Source organism: Furipterus horrens, unplaced genomic scaffold, assembly GCF_987537825.1.
Source record: "Furipterus horrens unplaced genomic scaffold, mFurHor1.1.pri manual_scaffold_1, whole genome shotgun sequence".
NCBI lineage: Eukaryota > Metazoa > Chordata > Mammalia > Chiroptera > Furipteridae > Furipterus > Furipterus horrens.
The window spans coordinates 177,467,828-177,487,949 of NW_028327171.1; positions in this window are offsets into that span (position 1 = coordinate 177,467,828).

The window sequence follows — 20,122 nt, forward strand, 5'->3', positions numbered from 1 at the left end:
CTTCTTAGTATCTCGCCTCAGCTACAGGTTGGGCATTCCCATGACTCCTTCCATGGACTTTAGATGCCAGTAAAAAAATCCAGGCTATTATCTGCACTTCTGACTAACTGGCTATAAATCAGAGGTTCCCAAGACCTCCTTCTTAGGTGCAATTAATTTGCTAGAGCAGCTCACCATGCTCAGAGAAAGTCTATTTACTAGGTCAATGGTTTATTATAAAAGGTTATAACTTAGAAATAGCCAGATGAAAGAGATGCATAGGGCAAGCAAGATATGGTGAAAGACATTCACTAACCTGAAAGCTTTTTAAACTCCATTCTTTCTGGGTCTTTATGGTGACTTTATATTCTAGACAAAATTAAGTTACTGGCTTCTGGTGATTGAACTCAATCTCCAGTATCTCTCCCCTCTGAGGAGATTAGGGGATGGGGCTGAAAGTTCCAACACTTTAATCACAGGGTTGGTTCCACTGGCACCTAACCCCATACTTAAGCTACTGATGAGCTTTCCAAAAGCCACCTCATTAACATAACAAAAGACACTGTCTCACTCTCCACATAGGAAATTTTAAGATTTGGGGAGCTGAAAGTCAGGAACTGAAATATAGACCAAATACATATGAGAAATGTATTTTGGCCATCTGAATGACTATATAAAATAAATTATAATAACACATATTGAAGCCTTTAAACAGATTTTTTTACCATCACTCTGAAGGATACACTGTCTCTGAGAAGATCACTTGTGTATATATCTCTGCTCCTTCACTCCATATTTTTTCTTTTTTAAAGTGCTCAATCTATTCTTTCCTTCAATTCACTTTTTCTCCAGTTCCTGGGTTTAAAAAGAAATGTGCTTCTGAGATACTTCTATCCTGTGATTCTCTCTGAAGACTAAAATTGTTTTACAAATTAAGCAGATAAACATACACATCAATAAATTCATGAATAAACAAGTGGTCTAGAGCAGGGAATGGGGGCAGAAAGAGAAAGAACAGTAACTTTTATCATGTGGTACTTCTTGGTCCTGAAGAGGTATTTTCATTTGAATTAAATAAATTTACCCTTTTTGCAAGAGACACAGTATTATATTATCCATAGTTTACTTACCTAGAAAATTAGGATTAATAATACTAAATCCATATGGTTGTCGAGTGCTTAAATGACACAAGCATATAAATTGTTTAGAACATTTCCTAAAATATAGTGAGTGCCTAATATATGTTGCTATTATTAGTATATATTCCATTCCAAGGAAATATCTTAAGGCTAAGAGCTGTTTATTAATTTGTCCAAGTTAATAGAGGTTAAAGCCATGATTCAAATTAATGCCTCTGGCTCCAAACAAAACATTGTCTGCATAGTGTTTCTCAAAAAGACTTTTTTTTTGTTTTTAAAGGAAGGCTTTTTGAGACACCTGCTTTAAAAATCAAATTTACTAATGAATTTAATGGGCAAAACTGTCCAAGTGTTGTGGGAAGATGGCTGGCAACATCTGTGTCTGATCAGGACTATGCAGAGGAGATTGAATCCAAGAGGAATAGATTTCAGTGATCAAGGTTAATTGGAATAAAAAGGATTTAGTTTGGAGTGCATTTCAATACTTCAATATCAAAAATTGACTTTAATTAAAGTATCAGCTGAACTATAAACTATGATATTATGTTTTCCTCTCAAAAAGACAAGCTCTTTTACAAAATATACGGAATATGATTCATTAAATTTCAGTGATACGGAGTTAGGATAAAATATAGTTATTTATGTTAGAGGGGCAGGATTGAAGCATGATGTTAACAGGATGTAAAAAGAGTAGATAAATGCTTATAAAGCTCTGCCTAAATTAGAACTCATTTTAGCTCATCAACTGTGACTGCATTGTTATATGAAAAAATATGTGTTTATGTTCTTTTAATTTTTTAAAGGGTCCCAATGTACTCATATGTTGTAATGTTACCCAATGGAAAAGTACTCATTTAAAAGCAAATTTGTAATCCTATCATTTCTACAGTAAATATAAAATTGACACGGGAGTGAGTTTTGGCAACAGCAAAATGAGAAATTGTTCAATTAGCTCTTATTATCATGTCATTAACATTGACTCTCAGAAAACATGTTGCTCTTAGATGAAGGAAGACAGAGTGTGAGGTGGAACTGATGAATGAGTGCCTCCAATTCAGGTGAGAAATACATTAATTAACATTGCTGCAGGGTATGAAATTGCTCTCGGTGCTATATTTAAAACCAGGCTTTAGGAAAAAAACCTATTATGATAACCTATTATGATATTATTATAATAATAATCAATTGCTGTGCAGATTAGCTAATACTAATATGCATGTGTGGAGAATGTATAGAGATGGAAAAGAATGGGTTTTCTTTGTTCTTTTTAACAAAATAATCTATGAGATGCATGTACTTAGAGAAAATCTCCTTCAAGTCTATGTTTAATGCATTCTAAAGTACAATTTATTAAATGTGTAAGCAGTATAAGGCCCTGGCCCATGTGGTTCAGTTGGTTGAAGAATCGTCCCATAACTGAATGATTGCAGACTGTGTTCCTTGTTAGGGCACATACCTAGGTTGCAGGTTTGATTCCCATCTCATGTGCCTACATTTCCCGTCTGGGTGCATTCTGAAGGCAACCAGTATATTTCTCTCTGACATCAATATTTCTTTCTCTCCCTTCCTCTCACCCTTCCTCTCTCTCTAAAAGCAATGAAAAGTGACCTCAGGTGAGGATTAAAAAATAATAATAAAATAAAAAAGATATGCATAGAAAAGAGAACACAAGCTTTTGCAAACAAATGCCATAATACTGGAAATAAAGAAATTCCTTCTCTTCACTAGAATTCAGGAAAAATAAAAAATAAAGCACTGATAATATGCTATATTTTCCTATGTCAGTGTTTTAAAAAATCAAAATCTGTAGCATTGGAGGAGCACAGTGAACATGTAGTTACTGTTTCTGCCAATGACAACATAAAATTTTTTTCTAATAGTGCTAAAATGTTAGGTTATAAACACCATTACTTTATAAAACTTATTAACATTTAAAAATTCATTTATATATCCATGATAACCTAAAAGAAATCTGATATACTATGAGATATATAAGTTGACTTATGATACTAATTACTTTGAGTTATTGAATTTACTCTATATTATAGTATATTAAGCTGTGTGTAAGCATAGTGTGATGTTTTTGTTTGACAAAAGGACTTAATTTCCTGTCATGTGAAGTATCCAATGACTGAAAGGTAAGGGTAAATTTTCTGTAAAATACTACATTTATTCAGTTATTAAAGTGGATATTGCAAAATATATCATACAATTGATTTAAAATACCAAAGTCAATGAGTATACTTTATAAAATATTTTAGTCAGTATCAGTAAATATTTGATTAAACTTTGGATTATTTATAAATTTTTCATATTTGTATGTTGAGCAATTTTACACAAAAATTTTGTTCATATATTTTTGAAGAAGTTCTATTTTTATTTTTGGTTTATACTACTGATGTTGTCAAGGTGGTTCATTTACGAAAATGGATAAATTTTGGTAATAGTTAGCAGTTGGTAATATAAGTTAAGATAACTGAGTGTTTTTTCTTTTATCACATTCAGAATATTTAATTTGCCCTCCATCTGATAATAATTTTGCATGTAAAAAATAACACAAAACTATGTCAATTTGAAATAACCACCCACACACCTTATGGAATTAAAATATTGTGTGGGATTGAAATCATGAATATGTTCTGTAAGCATGATCCCCCAAAACATCTTTTTCTAAAAAAAAAAAATTATAATAATGACAGTTGTTTAAACCAAATGATTTGATATTTTAATGTCAGGAACTTGCTTTCAATAGTCTCTGGATCTTGGTTTACAGTGTCAACTAGAGCATTTGAATTTAAAGACAAAGTTTCAGATAGTAAAATATAGTAACAAAATTTTAGAATGAAGAAGGTACAGAAAGTCCATTACAAGCTATCTTTTATTTTTAGCATTGCATTGAGAGATTTTTTTTTAGGTGCATATTTTTGTTGTACATGGAAAGGCTTTGTTCTCTACCAGTTCCCACAGCACTTTACCACTATATGGACACAATCTGAAATATAGGTTAAACATTTTTTCAGGATGCCCCTGAGAGCTAGCTTTAAAATCTGAACAGTCTTGGCACAGTACAAATGGGATATAAGGCATGCTTTACAATTTCACATAACTGATTGACACATAAAACATGATAAAAATAAATTTGGGAATTTTTTTTCCCTTGTCATCCATTAAATGGGTAAAATTGTTTACTGAACATATATGATCCACTTAGTGCAGTTTTCAGGATAATTTTCTTTCAAAAGCCCATGTGTACTAACTGTTGTTTTTATATTAAGTTTAAAAGTAAAGGCAAGGGAGTACTATTCCTATAAACATATTCTATATCTTTCTCATTTGGATAATTTTCATACACAGAAAAATATTATAAGAAGTAAATAAAAAAGGATTTTATTAGCTGAAAATGAAATGTGTAAAACTAAAAACAAAATGTTATATAGTTTAAACTTATTTATCAGCATTGTTCCTCTACTGTCCTTATTAAAACATAATTTACGAGGTTTATACTCTAATAATTGAAGAGTATTTATAATGTTTTAAAGATATTGGTTACAATCTTCAAGCAGTCTAAAAAAATTTTATTTAAATCACTGTTTTGGGGAACTTAACATTTCTTTTGGTTTTATAAAAATTTAAGTGGATTAAAACAGAAATTTGTTTTTTATTTTTATATATTTGAAGTCTTAGAAGTAGAAGAACCTTTGTTTGTTCCTCAGTCAAATACTATTTTATTTATTAAAAATACTGAGCATAAAGGTGTCTTTTAAAGGCAATCATTGAACTATTATAGGACAAATTTTAGTTGGGGTTTTCTAAGTCCCACAGTGAAATTCTAGATACATCATTGATGAATACAAAGCATATAAGTCTGTCCAGAAGGTGTCCAGCCATATAATATGAAAAAAGAGACATTTATTATAGAAGATAAACATACAAGAAATATTGTACATAGGCCAATGACTCCTCAGTCCCCTTCGAAGTGGGCACCTTGGGACCTCACACAATTCTCTCAACTGCTATCAACTGCATCTTTGTATTTTCCTGAATCTCATAGATGGTCTGAAATCTCTTCACTTTCAAAGCTGATTGTAGTTTTGGGAAAAGCCAGAAGTCACAGAGTGCCAAATCTGGGCTGTAGGGGGGAGGGGTGCTGAGTAACCTGGGTGATTTGATGTTTCACCATAAACTCTGCACAAGATGCGATGCATGAGCAGGCATGTTGTTGTGATGAAGCTGCCAATCACCAGTTGCCTATAGCTGAGGCCTTCTGAATCATTTGAATAGTTTCTTCAGAGGAACGTTCAAGTTTAATGCAAAATTTGGTGCAGATTTATTGCTCTACTTGCTCATTCATTTTCAGTGCAATGGCCACACAGTACACATGCTCACGCAATAGCATCTACCACCATCACTTGACTAATGCAGTGAAATCGTCATTGTTCACACATGCTCATTCCAGTCCACTCTCCTTGGCTGCCACATTATATTGATGTTGCACAAATCATTCTCATTATATTAACACTGGACTCTGGCTGGTGTGACTCAATAGATTGAGCATTGGCCTGCAAACCAAAAGATCACTGGTTTGATTCCCAGTCAGGGCACATGCCTGATTTGCAGGCCAGGCCCCCAGTTGAAGATGTGCAAGAGGAAATCGATCAATATATCTCCCACACAGTGATGTTTTTTTCTCTCTCTTTCTCCCCCTTTTCCCCTCTTTCTGAAAACAAACAAACAAACAAAACAATGACTGGAGTTTTTCCAGATAATCCTCGGTATTGATGAAGAATGCTCAAATAACCAAAGCAGAGGAAACAACAAAATATAATTTCACAATAATTAAAGTGAATGTTCAAATAGTACTAAAAGAAGTAAGGAATGTGTTCTACTTGTAAAGAGTTGATTGAATATAATAAACTACTCACCATTTATATTAATGCTTAGTAAGTCTTGAGAGATCATGTTAGAGTCAATGATATCAGTTACTGGTAACTTTAAAAATGTGTTTTTGTTTGTGGGTTTCCTTTTTTTTTCCCTTGTGAAGTTGGTGTTTTACTCTTGATCTATTTAAAGCAAATAAATTAACTTTGATTTGTTTGTATTATTAAAGCTCAGTTTCTTGGTTGATGAGAATCACTTAGTTGAGCCCCCTGTAAAATACTATCATCAAATAGGCCCATGAACATAGAAAAATATATTTGCATATTCATCTAATTGCTTGTTAGCATTGTGAAATCATTTTATTAGGGGAAACATGAGAGGAAAACATAGATGTTTGATGAATGCTTTGCCTTGGAAAAAGAGGCACAGGTAGCTTCAGTGCGAGATTGTCTGCTGTTGAACCACAAATTAAATTCACTTTAACTGACATTCATTAAGCACTTATTATATGGCAGACATTATGTACAGAATATATAAGAAACATAAGGAAGATGCGTATGCTGCTTTGGGGTAGTTCACAAACCTTGAAAGCTACACAGATATGTAAACAATTAATTAAAATATTTTTCTATAAGTTTTATGGGAGGAGGGTCTACACAGAGGGGTTAAGAACCCAGTATTCCAGAGTTAAAATCTGAGCTCTACCACTTGCTGGCTATGCGACACCAGAAAAGTCACTTACACTCTTGTACCCTCAGTCTTCTGTGTAAAATAAGGGATAGTAAAAAATTCCTCATAAAGATGTTGTGAGAAATATGTTCAACATCTACATGTAACATTTTAAACACTGTGACTGGGTATACTCTGAGCTACTGGGCTGCTTAATTTCCAAACATTTGAGGATTATCTGACCACCTTTAAGTTATTGAGTTCTAGTTTTCTTTTATTATAATTAATTTAAATACATTGAGTGAATTTAGTCTGTGCTTTGCAAATCTTTGTAAGGAAAACTCTGTGTGTTCTGCAGTTGTTTTCACAGCAATAACACAAACATGTATATATTTAATTAACTTGTTGATAATTGTGTTCTTCAGAGTTATCTTTTCTTTCTGATCTTTCAAATACTGAACAATTTGTATTAAAAACTTTAATTGTGATTATGTGCCTCTTTCTTCTGAAACTTCAACTATGATTATGTGTCTGTTTCTTCTTTAAGTTCTGCCAGTTTTATTTTATTTTTTGTATTTTAAAAGTATGTTAGCAGTTGTCTCAAGTTTTATTGGCCCAAAGATAAACACTGTCCAGTTCAATAGCTACGTAACAGGGAGCTAATAATTGTATTGAGCTAATCTAGTTAGAAGATACATCACATCATAGTTTACATTAATCTACTTTGCTATCCAAGATGCATTCACTTTTGTCATTAGGAAACATGAAGATAAAAAAAAAATTTGAAATGTACAGTAAAATATAGAGATGTGAGTTACATGAAAATCTGGCTTCTCTTTTTAAATTAATTATCATAGATAAATGAAATCAACCATCCCCTTGTCATTTAAAATGGCAGAAGAGCTGCTTTCCCAGAAGGGAGGAGGGACCATATCTTCTGGCAAGTACACATCCTCTGAAACCTACATTTTCCTAGTAAATAAGTGAAATTGTATATGAGACACAGAACTGTGAATTTAACTGAAATAGTGCTAAATATATTTGAATGGAGAAAATTTAGAGAGGTTCTTATATTGGGATATTCTCACTCAAGCATGAAGCTCTTCAAAGCAAACATGATATTGTTCAGTACTTTATTCTCAATGCTTGTCATAGAATAAGACATAGAATAAAACAGTAAACATTTATAGAAAGAATAAATAAATGTTATCGCTCAAATGTTTTAGTCAGATACAATTTTATTTTATTTTTGTAACAAATATAAAATTGTTTCCAAGGGAAAATGGGTTTCAAATTCTAAACAAACAAACAAAGACTTAAAAATAAAATTTAAACAAAATCAATAAAAATAGTTGGGAAGAAATACATATTTAAGACCTGGAGGATTTTAATTAAAAAGAAACTAAAAAATTACCTGAAGAACACTATAGATCTCCAGCCTAGAAAATCTATTTTAATTATCTGTACATATTTAAGTTACTTTTAAAATATAGATTAAATATGCATTTTTAACTACAATAAATTTCAGTATCAAATTTATCATATCCAGAAATAACTATATATAATTAATTTTAAATTTTGCACAGACATGCTTTTAATAGAATTGTGATATATTAGTAGATTAAGTTTATTAGGTGATTTGCATATGTCCTTCAAGGCACATTAGAATGTAAGATATTTTGTTTTTTGTCTCTAAAATTCTCCACTTGAAGGCTAGCATGAAAAGAATGTGTCTGGAGCTATTGGTAAATTATTTTTGTCGGAGAGATATCAGGAAAAAACCTGTTTCTAGAAGGATGAAAATCATTAGACAAGAACGGGTTGCTACTGAAAAATGCAAAAATCTTTTTACACCAAGGGTTTGTGTTTGTCTTCCATTGCCGAGATGCTTATCTAACATTAGGACTACCAGGACAAGTAATTTGTTTAAAAAGCTATAAGTTCTCTTACATATACCTAAAATAATAAGAAAACTAATCACTCTTTAAGAGGAATGTACCTGTGTATAAAATGTTCTGTAAAGTTTTAATATCATATCAATATGTATTCTACAGTCTTTAAAAAGGCCATTCTTTAGAATAAAAAATGGTTTTATTACACCTTTTAAAGAAAAATATAAAAATTAAATTAAAAAATAAAAATAAAGTTAAATAAACTATAAGTTTATAAAAGCCAGTATGATTTCTAATTTATTTGAAGGCTTGGATATGAGGATACTAATAGAGTATTTCCTCTCTAAAGTCTGTCAATAAATAAGAACAAAAAATACCAAGAATAAAAATGAGTCACAATTCTCTTTTTAGCAAAAAGAAGAAGTGCAATAATTGAGACTTTTTGAAAAGCACTGAAATACCAGGAAAAGATTGTACTGTTTTTGTGCCAGTCATTAAATCCTTTGCTTTTGTTTTTCAATAGATAAAATTCAAGAAAGTTTTTACTACATTTTTGTACAAAGCAAAAGTTAAAGGAGTCTAGTAGTAATATCAAACACTGTGGGAATATGTTTTCATAAGAAGGCAGATGAGGAGCATATCAGTTGGGGTGTCACTGGATGCAGTATCATATATCTCTCTTGTGTTGTATTAAGACCAAAAAATAAATTGATTATTTAAAAGTTTTTTTAAAAAATCAGTTTTACCTGTTTAAGTATCTGTAATGAATTGAACAATTAAATATTTGATCAAATGCTGTCAAGAAAACTAACTAGAAAGAAGCAATGGGTGAAGTGAATGCATAGTCTTGTTTTTTAATCATGATTCTAAAATAATTTTTGAAATTTCATTCTTTCTAGAGCAAAAATAATAATGCAGGTTTAATAAGAAAAATAATCTTCTCCTAGGGACTTTTCTATTTACAGATTAATACTCCACAACATTTTCATATTAGTGACATTAATAACAAAAGACAGTAAAATGTACACTGAGGATCTGAGTAGCCCATCTCAAAGCAAACTATTTACCTAGGCTAATGCTTTATTTTTAATGCTCGCACTAATTTTTGCACTTCTTTAGTATATGATATTTATCATGTTTTACCATAAAGATTTCACCAAAACTTTCAATAAAACTGATACTCAAAGATGATATGCCACTTCATCCAGTGGCTTTTCATATTTTGGAGGTATTTATGATGTCATTAGGGAAAAAAGCTTAGTGAGTGTGTTTAATGTTTTTTTTTTTCTTTTGTGTGTGTGTGTGTTTTGCAGGTATACTTTATATGTTTTTGATGATTAGACTCTAGGAATTATCATTGTTCTAGAATGACTATTATCAGAAAATGGTGTCAAAGACTTTAAAACTCAATGAAAATAAGTACCATAACATAACACCTGTTTCTGTTCCTCTAAACATTGCCGCCATGTCCCAAATCATCAGCACCCACACAATACACACATTTAACCACTCAATTAAAATGGTATTGAATCTTAAAAAACACAACATACTTCTTAATTCAGCTACAACATGTAAAGAATATGGAACTTCACACAGTCATTTTTACAACAAAGTTAGGTAAGAAGACTGTGAGGTCTGTCTAGAAAGAGTCCAACCATTGTTTATAAAACGCAAAGTTTGCAGCCAAGGAGAGTGGACTGGAATGCATATATGTGAACAATGACAACTTCACCGTACTAGTCAGTGGGGGTGGCAGATGCCATTGAATGAGCATGTGTACTCTGTGGCTGTCACATTCAAAATGAATGAGCAACAAATCTACATCAAATTTTGCATTGAGCTTGAACATTTCTCTGTGGAAACTATTTGGATAATTCAGAAGGCTGTAACTCACAGCTTCATCACAATGATGTGCCCACTCATGTACCATGTCTCGTGCAGAGTTTTTTTGTGAAACATCAAATTACCCAGGTGACTCAGCCCCCCTATAGTCCAGCCTTTGTGCCCTGTGACTTCTGGCTTTTCCTAAAACTAAGATCACCTTTGAAAGGGAAGAGATTTCAGACCATTGATGAGATTCAGGAAAATGTGGTGGGGCAGCTTATGGCGATTGGGAGAACTGTGTGAGGTCCTGAGGTGCCTACTTGAAGAGGATTGAGATGTCATTGTCCTATGTATAATGTTTCTAGTATGCTTATCTTCTCCAATAAATGTCTCTATTTTTCATATTACATGGTAGATGCCTTCTGGACAGATTTTGTAGAAAAAATTTAACTTTAAAAAAAAATAATTACAGAAATGAGGTTGCAGGTCAAATCATCACCCTGAAAACTGGAGAGAGAAATGGATTCAGAATCACACTTGAGATCTACTTATTTGAAAAAAAAAAAAAGCCAATCAAGCCATCAAATGGCAAGAACACTTAAATGGCAATTGTCACAGGCCACTAAAGTGTGACAGAGAGTAAACTAGCTTAAGATTGAGAAGCATAATTTTATAGGTCTTATCTCCAGTACTCTAACAGTTGTTCATAATGAGAATTTGAGAAATATTTCCTTATGAAACTTGAATGGAGAGAAAAAGTAATAATTGTAAACACAACCAGCCTTCTCTATAACAAAAGCTCATTCTTTAAGGAAAAATAATTTACTTGAGCTATATGCCAGCTGGAGAAGAAAATGTTTCCCACTGTAGTCCTGTACCCTTCTAATATCACACAAGGGGCAGGAAATAGTCAGCAAGAATTAGGCTATCCAGTAATAGATTGGGAATACTGTAGTCTAGTAAGGGAGTAAGGGGAAAGACAAAATATACTTATATTACTAAAGAAACACCTCTGAAGGTCAGATCCCTGAAACACAGGTCCACTAAAGCATGGAGATTTAGTAGAAATATTATAGAAGACTTGTCCTCCTACATACCTTACCACTACACCCACAGTGAATGCTCCAGCATAAAACAAGAAATTATAGCTTTAAAAACTTCAACATAACTTTTTGAAGAGGAGTATTTAGGGAAGCCTAAAATAAGGAGAGGAGATAAAGTCAAGGATGCTAGAGGAATAGTGTCCCCACAAGCACCCATAGATACAGCAAGCATTAAACACAATTCAGCACCTAGCCATACTTACATAAATGCTCACACTAAAGGTATATTTACTTCAATTATTATCAGTGACATTACCTATTACTGGACATTAAAACAGGCTTGGATTTTAACAATAACAAAACTCACAAGGCACAGCAAAAAGGCAAGAAAGAATTTTAAAAATACTCTGAAGAAACAAAGCAATTATCAGGAATAGACTCAAATATGACACTAATGTTGGAATTATCAGACAGGGAATTTAAAATAACTGTGATATCACCACATCAAATAATAGTAACTATGTAAGGAGATGGAAGAGTTAATTAGCTTGATTGTGGTAACTAACACATAGGTGCATCAAATAATCACATTGTACATATCAGTTATATATATTTTATTTGTCAATTACACATCAATAAAACTTGAAAAAATAAAATAGCTATGAAACTATATTGGAGGCTCTAGTGCAAAAATAGACACATACTATTTGGGCAATATAAGGAGAGAGATAAAAATATTAAGCGTCAGAAAGAAATGCTAGAAATGAAAAAGACTGTAACAAATGATGAATACATTTGGTGGGCTCCTGAGTATACTAAGCACAGCTAATAACTTGAAGATAGGTCAATAATAATTTCCCAAACTAAAATGCTTATAGGAAAAAATGATGACCAAGTCCAAGAGAGATAGCTTCTCTATGTAATATATAAAAGTAAACACAGAAAACAAGGCAAAATGAAGACAAAAGAAACAGGTTCCAAATGAAACAAGAGAAATCTCAAGAAAATTAACTAAATGAAATGGGGGTAAGCAAACCACTAGATACGGAGTTCAAAACAATGGTTATAAGGATGCTCAAAGAAATTAGTGAGAACTTCATCATCATGAAAAGACATGGAAACCATTAAAAAGAACCAGTCAGATATGAAGGGTACATTAAAGGGAATTAACAGTAGCATAAATGAAGCAGATAATCAAATCAGTGATTTAAAATATACAGAAGCAGAAAACACCCAATCATAATAGTAAAAAGAAAAAATAATCCAAAAAAATAAAAATAGCGTAAGGAGCCTCTAGAACAACTTAAAGCATACCGACATTTGCATTATGAAGGTGCCAGAAGGAGAAAAGAGAGAGCAAAAAAGTGAAAGCCTATTTGAAATAATAATGATGGAAAACTTCCCTAAACTGGTGAAGAATATAAACACCCAAGTCCAGGTCCAGGAAGCACAGAGAGTGCCAAACAAAATTGTGTCAAAGAGGCCTACAAAGAGAGAATCTTGAAAGTAGCAAGAGAAGAGCAGTTAGTTACCTACAAGGGAACTCTGATAAGATTGTAAGCTGATTTCTCAACAGAAACTGCAGACCAGAAGGGATTAGCATGAAATAAGCAAAGTGATAAAAAACAAGGGACTTTAACCAAGATTACTCTACATGGCAAAGCTATCAGGTCAACAGCTTCTCAGACTAGAAAAAGGAAAAGGCATTCATCATCACAAAGCTAGTATTACAGGAAATGTTAAAGGATCTTTAAGAAAAAGAAGGGAAAAAAGTTTAAAAATATGAATAATAAATGGCCATAAAAAGAATAAACTCTTACCATTTACAGCAGAGATGGAACTAGAAGGCCTGTCAGAGAAAGAAAAAAATACTATATGATTTCACTTATATAAAGAACAATATAAATGAACAAACAAAACAGAAACAGGCTCATAAATACAGGGGACATATTAATGGTCGCCAGAGGGGTGTGGTTTAGGGGACTGAGTGAAAAAGGTGAAGAGATTGGGAAGTACAGATTGGTAGTTACAAAATAGTCATGGGAATGTAAAATACAACATAAAAAATGTGGCCAATAATGCTATAATAACTATTTAGGGTACCAGTTGGGTACTGGAAATTTAAGAGGGAACACTTTGTAAAGCATATGGTTATCTAACCACTATGCTGCCCACCTGAAACTGACACAAAATAATATTGTATGTAAACTGTAATTGAGAAAAGCCTATGCTAAACAGATAGAGTCAGATAAAGCCAAAATTTTTAACGATAAAATCCAGCTTATATCCTCCAAATTAAGCAACTTCACTATATAGAAGTTTTTTAATTTCTTTATAATAGTGTGTTCGTCGTGTAGTGTAGTCTTAAGCAGGTATCTTACTACAAGGGCCATGTTAACAGTAATTTAGCTGCATTATTTTAACTTTATAATGAGAATAAATTGGGTCAACAGGGATTTACTTTACAGGAAAAATGGAAATCTGTTAAATAAGTAAGAATCACATACAAATTTAAATAGAATATTTCAAATTGCTGAAACTTGTTATAACTTAAAATGTTAGAAATTCAAAAATTGTATGTGGAGCCAAATATCCAAAACTATAAGATGGTTTTCTCAAAAGATATAATTACATGTAATTGGAGCACTGGAAAAAGAGTAAAGGGAGAAAAAAGCATAAGAAATATCTGAAGTAATAATGAATGAGAATTTTCTAAAATTAATTGCAGATACCAAACAATCCCCTGATACATGGAGTGCAGAGAATATAGTAACCAAGTAGAACAAATACCAACAAACAAACAGACTCAGCCATATTACACACAAACTCAAATAAACTAATGACAAAACATTTTTTTGGAAAACGTCAGAACATTTTTAATGTGCTATAAAAATAAGAATTATAGCAGCACTGACCAGTGTGGCTCAGTTGGTTGGGTGTTATCCCACAAAGGGAAAGATCACTGGTTTGATTCCAGGTCAGGGCACATGCCTGGGTTGCAGCTTGGTTCCTGGCTGGTGTGTGTTGGAGAGGCGACGAATCAATATTTCTCTTTTACATCATGTCTTCCTCTCTCCCTCTCCCTCCCTTCCCTTCTCTAAAAATAAATAAATAAAATCTTAAAAAAAAGAATAATAGCAAAGTCCTTATGACAAACTAGGCAAGCAAGAAGAAAGTGGAGTGAAAGATCCCTGATCTAGAATTCTATACACAGTAAAATCATCTTTCAAAATAATAGAGAAATAAAAACTTTCTGAGACATACAAAAACTATGCAAATTCATTGTAAGCAGACCTCCTTTGCAAGAAATGTAAAAGAAAATTTCAGGCAGAAGAAAAACAGATAAGTCATAAACATAGATCTATATGAAAAAAGGAAGAATTTTACCATTAGATTTGCAATTACCAGAAAAAATATTTAGAAAGATGTATACTTGGTATAATGAGAGAAGATAAATTGTAATCATGTAAAATGATAATTAAAGCCAGAGAAGGAAGAAAAAGAGGAAAAAATAAAAAAGGAAGGAATGCAGCAATGAGAAAACACTAACATGGCTGTTAGTTATTAACCCACATATGTGAAAAATAATTTTAAAAACAAATGATTTACATATGCCAATCAAAAAACAAATTATTAGTGTTAAGAAGGCAAGAATATGCTCTATATTGTCTAGAAGAAACACAGTTTAAGTATATAGTCTGATAGGTTGAAGGTAAAGAGATGAAGATATAATATGATAAATAAAAAAAAGCTGATATACTGTATTAATTTCAGACAAAACAGACTTAGGACAAGACAAATTATCAAGGACAAAATGGGGCTTTATATAATGATGAATGGATCTATGCTCCAAGAAAACCGAATAATCCTAAACATATATGCAACTAACACCAGAGTCTCAAAATATGTGAGACAAACTGGTAGAACTGAAAGGAGAAATTAAAAAATCCACTCTTATCATTGGAGACTTCAAAATCCTTCCTTTATAAATTGCTATACCAAGCAGACAGAAAACCAGTAAGGATATAAAAGAATGGAACAGCATTATCAATCTACCTTAATTAATTGGCACATATGGAATAGTCCTAGCTGTTTGTCCAGTTGATTAGAAAACTTATGTTCACACAGTCACCTGCATAAAATGTTTATAACAGCTTCATTCATAATTGACAAAAACTGAAAAATAGCAAAGATGACTTACAGTTTGTGTATGATAAACAAACAGTGATAAATCCATACAACATGATATTATTTAGGGAGAACAGAGAATGAACTCTCAAATCATGCAAAGACATACTTGTAGATGAATCTTGAATACATATTGCTAAGTGAAATAAGTCAATTTGAAAGAGTATTATTTTATTATTCAATTTATCTGACATTCTAGAGAAGGTAAAGCTACAGTGATAATTAACAGGGTGTCCAGGAGTTTGGGTTGGAGGAGAGTTGACTACGTAAAGCACAGAATAATTTTTAGGATGATGAAACCATTTTCTAATGTTGGATACATGACAGTATTTGTCATCTAGAACTTTATAGCACAAAGAGTGAACTTTAATATACAAAATTTATAAATCATTTAGGAGGTTGGAGATTCCAGGATGAAATGCATAATGTGTCAAACGAGTATATTTTGTTGTAAATATCTGAAAAATCTTCACCAAATCATGTGGAAAAATAGATGTTTACCTGATTTTGGAAATAAATTCTCTAAGACTAAAGGTAAAATTAACTCTACATAACACTGTAATCTAGTTGATGAAGCCATTTCCCATGGGAGTAAGAAATAACAAGTCTGAAACATACATGTATACTGGAATTAAACAACTAAGTAAATGGACGGGAAATGGTGGGAATGGGAGGTTACAAATAAGGAAAGGGTTCCATGTAGCAACACATTGGAACTGGAAACACCAGTATGAACCCATGTTTAGTTTAATATATGTACTGATTGTTACATTTAGAATTATTTATAGATATGTGTACACACACTTATGATATATCATTATTCTGTCAGCATAGAAAGGCTAGAAACAATGTCGTCCCAGTAGCAGTTGGCACAGGTAGTGTCTAGTTATTACTTTCTAATGTCATCTCTGATGAAAGGAACCAGGCCTCTTGAAGTAATGGCTGATTTGGGTGTTGCAGTAGCAAATACACAAGATAACCTGGGGAAGCAATAAATAACTAGGAAAAAAAAATGGAGGTTTGTCAAAAGAACACAGAAGCCAACTGACAGAACTCCCAGAAGACTTTTGGGAAACAATTTTCAGGTAGATGATATAGATAGCTATAGATATAGACATAGATGATTGCATTGTAGCCAAAGTATAAAATACATATCCATAAATCAATACTCATGTAAATAAATGACTGAATGAATAAATAAATGAGAGAGAATACATAAATTTCTTATGCCAAGGAATTCCAAATAATGTGTGTAGACACTCCCCACTTAAGGAGATAGAACATAAATCTCCAGTCCTTTTGTGTGGACTGCTTATAGTGATTTCCTTCCAAAGAGCAGAGTATGAAAAAGGAGAAGAGTAGCTTTACAGTGGGGAAAGCTGACAAACACAACCTCAACCAGGTGATCGAGGTCAACCTTACCAGTGATAATTCATGTGGAAAGCATATATACCCTTGATAAAATATGATGAGAATGGCAATTGACCACTTCCTCCTTCAAAACCATATCCCAGTCTAATCATTAGAAACATATCAGACAAACCATGATGTATTGTAGATCTTTCTACCAAATAACTGACCAGAGTGAGAAACTGACACAGCCAAGAGGAAGGTAAGGAGACAGAACTAAATGTAAAATTGTATCAGATAGGTTCCTGGAATAGTAAAAGAACAGAAGGTAAAAACTAAGGAAGTTTCAATGATTTTATTTAATAATACTGTATCAATATTTGTTCATTAATTGTGATGCAAAGATCAAATATTGTAAGATATTAATAATAAAAGAAGCTGAATGTGTGGTGTATGGAAACTCCATAATATCTTTGTCATTTTCTATAAATTAAAATCTATTTTAAAATTAGAAAATTTAAAAATTACTAAATTTGTTTGTAAAAGTCATTAGTTTTTTCTCTTAAAATTAGAGATTGGCAGATTTGAGAACACAGGAAACAATATAAACATACCAATTTGAACTGGCAGTGCATTCAAGAGAGCAATGTAAAAGAAAGGATTCTCACATCAAGCATCAAATATATGTTTCTCAGCCGTCCACCAAGATGTCTATTTTACAGAGCAGCTCACAATCAGGTCTTGAAAAAACAACTCTAAATTGTCATTGTAAAAGAGCATAGTAATTTATATTCATAATGACAACTCTAAAGTTATTAACCTAGCAAATTTTATTAGAATACTCTGTTTACTGAGTCAGTGAAGTATGTAACATAGTGAAAATTAATGGGTTCTTAGAATTTTAAAGATATTGAAAATTCACTTAACTAGAACACTTAAATCCCTACCTAATAAAGGCAGGTAAATTATTTCTTAACTATATGGTAAATTGTATGTCCTGAATTCCATAAAAGCAATTAGATTATATATAACTGATGTTTCCATTAGCAAATCCCCTAGGGATAAAGTTGCATTATATGAAAAGTACATTCTCATTTGACCTTTTGGTACAAGATATTGTGTGATTCCTAATATCAAACTGTCTTGTATTTCTGGATTAATAAATAGGCTATTATACTCTTGCATAAATTAAAATGGTTTTCTATTGCCATTTCACATGAATGATACTTTGTCTTGATATGGAAATATTATATGAAAATGTTTTCTCCTTTAAGAAAATAACTTCTGAAGAGTTTATGTAGCATTGTAAAGAAAAACTTGATAAACCTTTCCTTGCATTTTTTTACAGTGGTAGCTGAAAGATATTCTTATATTCTTCCTTTTTCACCCAGAAAAAATTTTAAATGTCACTCACCATTGTTTAACTCTAAGTTAGTTTATTTATTTAGCCTTCATTATAAGTAACCTAACTGTATTTTTAACCCAAATCAAAGGTGTAATATAGGAGTAAATCAATACTCAGTCATGTTTTCTTGGTCAACTTCATGACTCAATATTTGGTGCATTTGCTAGTTTGAATTAATGTGTTCTTCATTGTTCTTATTTTGTGTGATTTCATGAGGAGTTAAAGGGGAATAGTGAAGCCCAGCTAATATGCTAATGAGCGTTAATTTTTACTGCCTTGAATACCCACATACTACCTTCTTTGTTACTCTAGGATAGAATTTTGTAGGAGACTGGCTGACTCTTCAAAGCCCTAACTTGATTTTGTGCCTTCCATTATCAGCCCCTTTTAGGACTTAGAAGCAGTGAACCTTGGCATAGATCTTTTGGCTAAAGCATGATTTTTCTCTGCAGCTTTTGCATCTATTATATTTGCATGGAGAATGCAGGTTGGATTTCAGCTACTCTCCTCCTAGTTTGAACCTTCCCGGTGCTCTTTATTCTGACTACTTTTGCTTTTTATTCTCTGTGTGTGTGATCTGACATATTATTTTAAGTTTTAATTTTTATTTAAATTATCTTAGTCAATATCCCAGAATATTTCTGTATACTTCTTTATTTTTTCAATAAATGGTATGACAACTCAGATAGTGCTAACATTCTTCTTCATTAATAATAGCATATTTGTACTGTATAATGGCATTAGTCTAAGTCACAATTACTAGTGAATCTTTACAGATAACTATCTTTTTAATTACTTATGTTGAAGAATTAAATTTATTTTGATTAAAGTATCTTAATATTTTGTTGTATCTTTAATAACTCGGGCCAGTTTATCAGGTCTTTAAGTAATATGTTTCTTATAATTTTAAAATTTTTAAAAGGTTCAGCATTTCTTTTTCAAAACCTGGTTACTATTTTAGTGTATTGCTGCCTTAGTTCAGAGAAAATCTGGCTACCAAATTTAAAAAGCAATAAATATTAAACAAAATAATACAAACAAACAAAATAATTAGGCATTGTGATGAATACTTTCTTGACTGAATGTTTTACGTTTAATTCATGATGAATATCCAAACCTCTGAATACATTCAATTGCATGAGTCTTTTTTAAGTTCAGCAACAATTCTTTATGATCCTCATGCATTTATTAGACCAGTGGACTTTAAACTGGTCTTCTTAGAATGCTAAGTTTTTTCTTTGAGGAGCTCTGAGTCCTAATTCCAGGCTTCAACTGGATCATCTTATGTAGTATAAGACTTTATCTGAACAAAATGTTTTGCAGCTAAAAATAATGCCTATCCTATCATCCTCAAGTTGGCAAGTAGTGTAAACCCTATACTTGAAAAATATCTCAAGTATTTATTGGAAATACGACAAATCAGTCATTTAACCAATCAATTGTAACAGAGTTACTTGTAAAAATATCATTTCTATGCTTCAATATAACACAATCACATGTGGGAAGATAAATAACACCCATCACACTCGACTCTACAAGTATTCCATTAGAGTGAACACACTAGTTATTTCTACTCCAAATGAGGAAGTCTCATGTTGTGTAGTTTATCACATTTTACTTGAGAGCTTTGATAATTTATACAAATTTTGCTACAATCTAGCACTTTTATCTACTCTTGGTTATAAACCTGTGAGGCCATTATTGCTTTTGCATTTTTTATAAAACTGATAAAACTAGCAAGAAAGAATTGCTGCT